This window comes from Lycorma delicatula, chromosome 4 (genome assembly GCF_047948215.1).
Source record: "Lycorma delicatula isolate Av1 chromosome 4, ASM4794821v1, whole genome shotgun sequence".
In the NCBI taxonomy this organism is placed as follows: Eukaryota; Metazoa; Arthropoda; class Insecta; order Hemiptera; family Fulgoridae; genus Lycorma; species Lycorma delicatula.
Window position 1 is genome coordinate 12,301,091 of NC_134458.1, and position 9,176 is coordinate 12,310,266.

Sequence of the window (9,176 nt, forward strand, 5' to 3'; positions counted from 1 at the left end):
ATGTTTTTCTTATTTATCTTTATCATTCATAAAATTTCATTCCATCATAACCAACTGATTCTGCAGCGGTTATGTTACGGGTTTGGTTTTATGTTGCTCACTCTATATATATATATATATAAACACACATATTTATATAGCCTATGACACTCCTGGTAAAATAAGGATTCCAGCACGGAGTCATACATCTAAATCTGTTCAGCTGTTGTGCTGCTATGGTGGAACAAACATATATACACCCTAAATACATTACAATCCTTTTTGGGCAGTCATGTAAAAAGATAAACTATTTAAGCCTTGTCTGTATTTGTGAAACATGGATTAAAAGCGTTGTATACAATAAGAATTACTAGTATTTCTTCCTCACTGTCAGTAATTATTGTAATACATTACAGTACACAAAAAATTAATGAGGGAAGCAATGAAATGGAGAAAGCATGTATAATGTTCTATCATCATTCTTTCATGGGATTTTGGTTACAAGTATAAAATATAAATAAAAATCTATCAGCATCATTACAGCTGAAAGCAAAAATTAGTTAGAACCAATGAGCAATAACTTAGTAATAAATTTACAAAAAAAATGATATTGAATGAATAAAAAATATAACATAATATGAATAAAACCAACAATAAAGCAAAATACATTATTTGTCTTTCTGTTGCCACCACAATCTTTTGATAAAATTAGTATTCAAAAATATGTTCATCTAAGATAACTTGATACAACAAATTCACTCAAATGGTCTAAAATAATTATTCACCCATCTGAAACTCTTGTGTTACTCAAATGTAGGTATCCCTGTGAGAGTACTTCACTCTTCTACATTAACTTGTATGGATACAGTACTGTAATAAGAGTAATATTGTGGTTGCTTACCACAAGTCTAATCAACAAGAACTGCTCCCTGCAAGTTGAACCTATCATGTTCACATAAACTTCCCACTATCTAGAAATTAAATTAGATTATAGGAAGGATTAACTATTACTTGACAGTAATCTTCGCCAAAGATCCGGCAGGTCTTAGTGGCCAGTGGAAGGCTGTTTTTCGGATGGACTGCCTGTAGGATAGTCAACCATGTTGAGGTAGCCCGATGCTATAAATGTCAGGGCTTTGGGCACACCGCTCTCCACTGCCAAGTGCAGGCGGAGATGTGTGGCCACTATGCTGCTTCGGGGCACAGGGCAACCAATTACCCTACCAAATCGTCGCCTGCCAAGTGCGCCGCCTGTGCCTTGGTGAAAGGCAGCAATGCTGGACACAGGGTCGGGGGCCGGCAGTGCAAGGCGTACGAAATTGCTCGGGCTAAACTGTAAAAAACACCTTATGGCGACGCCTGAACGGCAGGAAGCCATCGAGGACGTCTACACCAATTCGAACGCCTGCACCATTCCCGGGCGGCCACGAGTGAGGCTCCTTGACGAGTAAAACCTCGAGGTCCTCTTGGTTCAGGAGCCGTACACGGTCGCGAATAGGGTGGTCGGCTTCCACGGAGTGAGTGTTATTCATTCTCGTGGGAGACGGCCGCTCTCTGCGATTGAGAGCGGCCGTCTCAATTGCCACTGGCCCGAGGCCTGTGTGGACGATAATAGGCCACTAAATTCGGTAAGCTCTGACACTTTCGGTGTTTTCTGGATGCCCCAGTGGTCTGACGAGCAATTCATCGTCGTGCGGATCACGAGGGGTACGCTTGATGTCGTACTAGTGTCGGGATACTTTCAGGTTGGATGGAGTATCGACGACTTGCTGGCGAAGGGGTAGGATTCTGGACGGTCTCCCAGGTACCAGTTGGTTGCTCTGGACGCTAACGCCAAGTCTACTGCCTGGGGTTCACCACTCACAGACCCCAGAGGCGCTGGTCTCGAACAGTTAGTCGAAGCCAAGAACCTCTAATTGATTAATGATGCGGAACAGCCGCCAACTTTTTCTTGCAATCCGAGAGAAAGTTATATAGACGTCACCTTGGGGACGGGCGACTTGCTGCGGAAGACAAGTAGTTGGACTGTCTGGCCCGAGGCCAGTGTGGACGATCATTGGCTTATAACTATGATATTGCTTACGGAGGCGGTCTAAGAGCACCAGATTCAGGTCGCTATAACGTAAGGGGCCTGGATCGATACAGGCTGAGGCGTGTGTGCGATGCTGCCTTACAGGAGTGTAGGAAGGAGGTGGAATTGATGGTGGATCAAATCGGCCGGGCCATCAAGACTGACTGTGATGCGGCCTAGGCCAATGGACGGACCCATCATAAGCAGCCAGTCCGCTGATCTTAGCGTGCCTGGAGCCGTCATGACCCCTTCTTCAGCGGTTGGGGGGGGGGGGCGTCTGTGGAACGCAGACGGAGGCCCGGTAAGAAATGGTGGTCCTCTGACCTTAGCGTGCTGCGCGCAAGAGTTAGGGCCGTGAGAATAAGGTACCAGTGCTGCCCCCTAACGGGGATTATCGTTAACCACGTGCACGCTGAGCGTCTTAGGATTTACCTGCGTGCCCGTAATGAATACGTTCACGCCATCAAGGAAGCCAAACTCAAGTTCTGGCAGGACTCCATGCGCGAGTTGCAACGCAATCCCTGGCAGCTTGCAAACACTTGTTAAAGGCCGAAGAAATTGCACGTATTTTCCAGTGTACGGTGGTCGAGACCACACATTAACAACTGTGGCGACTTACCAGGCGTTCCTGGATACTCTGTTTCCAGATGCTCCGGAGAGTGAAACGGAAATCGGTGTTAGGGCGGGTGAAACATCATTCCCTGGCGTAGGGACCGTGGAACTCGAAGATATAGACCGAGTGGTTTCTCGAATGGCATTGAAGAAGGCACCGGGGATTGACCAACTTGACCTGGATATATTTTACCATCTGCTGCCTGTCACAAGAGAGCCGCTTGGCCTCGTGGTGCCCAAGCTGGGGTTGCTTTCCGGCTTGCTGGAAGGTGGCTTTGGTGAGGGTGCTCTTAAAATTTGGAAAGGATCCTGGTGAGGTCAGTAGTTATCGACCCATCAGCCTCTTGCCGGTTCTCGGCTGGTTGTGGAACGGCTCTGGGAAACATCGATATGAACTGTTTTCTAAATCGAGGCCAATATGGCTTCATGAAAGGGGTTGGCACCGAGGATTGCATCTTAAATGGTCTTGCCGAGGTGGAAAGCGCCGACTTCAAATACGTTTGGCAATTTTTATTGACATAGAGGCAGCATTTCCTTCCTTGTGTTGGAGTTCTGTCCTCTATGAATAGGTACGCCGCAATGTTCCCGAAGCCTTGCAGGCCATAGTAAGAGACTATTTATCTACTCGCTCGGCTCTATTTAATGATACGCACCTAGTTGTGAAAAAGTCCGTCACCAGGGGAAGCCCGCAGGGTTCCGTTCTCGGTCCTCTGCTGTGGAACTTGGTTTTTGACGGATTTCTGGGTCTGACATTCCCAGAAGGGGTCACGGCTCAGGCTTTCGCCGATAACTGTCTCCTTTTGGTTCGTGGCAATTCACGGCCGCAACTGGAAAGTAGAGCGCAGGCGGCTTTGTCAACCGCCGAAGGCTGGATGGACATGCAAAATTTAAAGATTTCTGTGCCCAAGACGAAGTTTATGCTTCTCAATGGTGCAGACAAATTATCATGCAATCGTAACCCCCACATTAAATATAAAGCCGAGTAAGGGTTCATAAGTACCTAGGTGTTTTGTTTGATGAAAAGTTGCTTTTTAGTAACCACATTAGGCAAGTTACGGGGGACGCTGTCTCAGTGATGCACAAACTTAGAAGGATTGCTCGAAAGGTTTACGGGTTGTCGGGCCGTCAAATGTACATGGTGTACCGAGGCATCTTTGAGAGTATGATCGCATACGCGGCGCCAATTTGAGCGCATAGGTTGGATAGAAATAGAGCACTGCTTCAAAATTTACGGAGTGCCCACCGCAGAGCCTTGATAGTATGCACTGTCGTTTTTAAAACAACTTCCTACGAGGCTACTACCGTATTGGGAAAGGCTCTCCCAATCGATTTAGTGGTGAAAGTTCGGGCAGCCATGTGGAAGTTGCGAAGTGGTTGGGAGGCCGAGGCATTTGGGATACGGTTTCGAGCCTTGCCAGAACCGGAGCGGAACGGTGATCACAATGCACCGGAGCTAAATTTCGTCCAGTTGCCCATCTCCCGTCTGCGGAAGAGGCATGGCACACTACGACTAAGGGAAGATTCTTCTATAGGTTTATACAGGATTTGGGGGATGGTACGCCTCGAGTTCATTTTTAAGGGCAGCGGGTGGGTGCCCAGGTGCTCCTCCCATGTGGATTTAAAGCAATATCTGTTTCGGTTCTTTAATATTTTGCTACTTTAATGTTTTTGGTCTGGAAATTATCCCTCTTCAGATGTCATGAGTTTTCTGACCTCATTGTATCAGTTGTTAAAAAAATACCCGATTGAATTAATACAAGTCTGTATTGTGTTTAATGTTGGTCATTCTGTTGTTGAGTAACTATCATTTAAACCTATTTTGAAATAAATTCTGAACACATAGTTGATGGAGTTCATTTTTTCAAACATTTAAATGAAAAAGAATGAACAATTGGCCAAAATTGGTACTAGAAAGTCTGATATTTTTACACAAATCTCTCTTTCTTAACGCGCAAGCTACAGAGTGTCCCATATAAAACGAAACCCATCAATCACTCATCCATGAAATTTTAAAAGTCAAGCTTACTCCCTTACTCGTTACTGAAATGGACTCGTCCAACATCTGAACATCGCGGCGACGCAGTAGAACACTACCGATAGTAACAACAATGCAATCATAACGTTCAGTGTATTGCTAGAAACAAGATGGTGTTTTCATTGTCGAGTCTTACTTCAGTACGAAATCAGTGGTTGCAGTGCAAGATTTGTTTCGCCATAAGTACCCAGATAAACCAGCTCCTAACAAAACATCAGTAGTAAGGTTAGTCGCAAAATTTAGAGACCGGTTCTGTTAATAACAAGGAACACAAAAGATTCAGTGTTGAATACAGATACAGTTACTGAAATCAAAGACCGATTACTCGCCTCGCCAAATAAATCGATCAGACGTTTGTCTGCTGAAATTAATTTGTCTAAATCAACCGTTCATCGGGCGACCAAACAATTACAATCTTATCGCATTCAAACGGTTCATCAACTTCTTGAGCCCGACAAAGAAAAACGGCTACAATATTGTCAACGGTTCCGTCGATTTCTGCGTGAGGGAATTCATGTTATGGATTCGTTATTTTTCACAGATGAAGCACGGTTTCATTCGGGTGGCTACGTAAACAGCCAAAACAGTAGAATTTGGAGTGCTGAAAATCCCCACGTTTATCACGAAAAACAATTACATCCGCAGAAGTCGGGCGTGTGGTGCGCGATATCGCGGAAGAAAATAATCGGTCCTATTTTTTTCGAGTACACCATTAATGCAGAACGATATCAGGATATTTTATTTCGGTTCATCGCACTCTTGGAAGAGGAAGACAGACACTGATTGCTACAACATGACGGTGCGACATCGCACTACGCAGATTCAACTTCTGATTTCGTCGAGGAATTCTTTGGTAATCATGTTTTCGGTCGAGGCTTGTGGCCACCAAGATCTCCAGATTTGACTGCGGCGGATTTTTTTCTATGGGTTACCTCAAAGAAAAAGCCTACAGCAACAAACCACGAACACTTGAAAGACAATATTGAACAAGCTGTATTAAATATCCAGCCACAAACTTTGAAAAAAGTTACAAGAAACGCTGTAAAAAGAATTGAAGCTTGTATTCAAGAAGATGGCGGCCGTTTCCAACATTTACTCTAAATCTAAGTTAATGGATGGTAATAATAAAGATTACATTTACACATGCCTTTTTATTATTTCAATACCTACCAATATAAGGTTGGGTTGCGTTTTATACGGGACACCCTGAAAGTTGATCAAGGCTAGTTGTAGTTTCAGTTTCATATACGATACTGATGTGTCGTACGGATAAGGACGCAAACCAGGCCATAAATAAAACTTAAAATTTATAACTGCTACTAAATAACCCATGAAACACGCCTGATAATAGAACGACACGGCGGCCAGGCTCTGCGATGAGTAGGGAGTAATATTGAAACTCCCGCCATCCATGCGTTTCATTCTGATCCTACTGAAGTGTTTGGATTTTAGAATAAAACATATTGTATTTTCAGGTACACCTAATATACTTCACTCTGGCCAGCATTTGTTGCTGTACTGAGAATGTTGTCAGGTTTTATCCATCATTGACATAAACTGGGTGTGTGGACACTCGGTTCTTGAGGGCTGATTTTCGGATACAAAAACTATCTACTGGCCCAGAACCTACCTGTGGAATTAGCATAACAACGGGTTTCTGAAGAAATGCTGGAAAACCGATCTGAATAAGTTTTACTTAAAGAGTTTTTTCTTTGAGGGATGTAGAGATCTTACCAAATCGTATTGGAACTGAATAATTAGTTATTAATTTTTAAGTGGATGTGGTATGTTTAAAATCTGCGGGTCTGATCAGAGATCCTCAGCACATAAAAAAATTCATTGAGCTCCCTTTTTTCCACGTATCTTATCTAAAAACTTAATAAGTCAGATTCTGCATTTATGTCAGCATGTTAACCTGAACCTGTAGGCCAAAAGTAATTGGAGATTCGCAAAGAGCTTTTTAGATATATAACTGCCAATGGCCAAAACCATTTTCGATAAACTGGTTCCCATAGATCACTGAAGTTAAAAAGTGCTGGCTGTGTTTACTATTATGAGGGTAATGATCGCAGCAGTTAATTTTTTTTTAAATTCTTTCCATGTGCTGTTTTAGTCTTGAAATTGTTAAATCTTATATGGTCCTTAAAATTCTTTCCCCTAGATGTTTAATAATACCGATCGGTTTTTCTTGCTGTCCTACCATAGTGAATATTTTATCAGACATTTATTGTTATTATTTTACCCGCCTTATTTTTACAATACCACCTCCACGATATCTATGGAAACGGAGAGCAAAGAAACTATTCACAGATTTAAAATGCCAAATGAGATTAAAAATTGCAAGTGATAAAAGTTCAAAACTAATAGAGCAGATCTAATTTCTTGAAAGAAAATGTTTCAGCTTTTATTCAACATATAATGCTTTTTAATGTTAAAAGGGAATCCTCTTTCCTAATGTTGCAGTTACTTTCCAAGCTGATTTGCTTCTATTAATTTAATTTCAAAGTATACATTACTGTGAAATCGGAATCCAACGCAAGATTGATTTAAAAGGTAAAAACCCAGATTGTTTTTAACTGTGCTCATTTTCACAGCTTCAATAACATGTTAAAAACATTAAATTACAACTTTAATTCCATTTAATATTATTTGAGAATGGTTTTAAGGAAAATTCCTTAAAATATTACTTTTAAGTATTAATACAGTAAATATTCCTGACATATATAAGAGGGCTATTCAAAAAGTAAGGAACGTTTCCACCTGACGCGGCCAGGCGCACGCCAATCGCGTATATATTGGTGTGCTCGTGCTCGGCACCTCAGTCAGCGTCCAGCAGTGACAACGGAAACTATCTCCGCACTGCCCGTTTTTTTTATATACAAATTTGAAATGTGTGATGCAATCGAAAATCCCGCCAGTTGCGATTCGTTTTTTGTTGGCAAAAAACTTAAACCAATAGAAATTCATCGGGAACAACGTAATGAGTGAAAGTTCTGTCAGGAAGTGGTGCATTCAGTTTAAAAATGGCCGAACAAATGTTCACGATAAAGAGAAGAGTGGACGTCCGAGCATTGTGACTGACAATCTGGTCTCCAAAGTTGACGAAAAGATTCGTGAAAACCGCCGTTTCACAATAACTGAGCTTTCTCTATGTTTCCCACAAGTTTTATTGTATTATGGACTTTATGTTTGAAATTGTTTCACAGAAGCTAGGCTACCACAAATTTTGTGCAAGATGGGTGCGTCACCGAGTGGTTGAGATCACAGGCGGCAGAATTGTATGACACAGGAATTTCAAAGCTTGTCCACCGTTATGATAAGTGCCTGAATTTGTATGGTGATTATGTTGAAAAGTAGTATTTTAGTCCCTCTTTCATATGTATACAATAAAAACTTTTTCTTGTACTTGGTTTTTTAAAATTCCAAAACGTTCCTTCCTTACTTTCTGAATAGCCCTGCACCTACTGTGGAGCGAGATATATTAATTTATACATATCTGTTTGCATTCCTTTTCTCCTCTCTCAGGGTAACATGCATTTCAAGTTTCCATCTTTTTTTTATTTACTCTAATCCCTGAAACAGTTGTTAATCTACATAATTTTTGATTTCTTTTCTCAAAGACTCCCTTAAAAAAACTTCCAAATCTCAGCTTTTTAGCTTTTGGGTAAAGGAAGAATTTAAGACAAGATAGGAATTTACCATTTATATATACAATCATAGGTGGAAAATATCTACTGTACGTCTTTGTTCATAATTATTTAGTGCAGGTGTTCACCTTTTTATTTTGTGTGTAGAGATATTTTATTTACATTTTATAAAGAGCCACTATCACAATTTCAATTAAACATTTTTTTCAAAGATAAAAATAATCCTGCAAGGGGTAGGGGCCTGGGACAAAGCAGGTACTGGTACATACATTATATAAAATCTTCCACACAGTAAAACAGACTTTTAATAATTCTAACTACAAACAATTCTAGGAATGGGTCCATGGATTCATCAATTAAAATACTAAATCAGGTATGCATTACACAATGTTAGCTCATCAGATATTAAAACTGATAGTTAATTATGATCTACTGATGATGAATCCATGGATTTGAAAGCACTTTTTAAATAAATTAATAAGTTTTATATTAAGGTTGCTGGCTATTTTGGTATGTTAACTGGGGATTTTTAAAATAACTATTAATTTCAACACACTAGACAACATGTCTAATAAATATTTGTATGAAAGAAGACAGAAGTGGATATGGATGAAGTTGAAGATCAGTTTTAAAATTGAAAAAAGTTGAAGAACAATTTTAGAAAAAACATGGATGCAACAGAGGACATTCTGACTATCAAGGTTACTCTTAGATAATAACAATAACACAAAACAGTATATGTTTAAAATTTCACAAAAAATTAAGCAAAATCTTAGTATGGATATGAGAAGAAAATGAAAAAAAGCAGGTCCAATTCAGAAAGGAGTGAAAC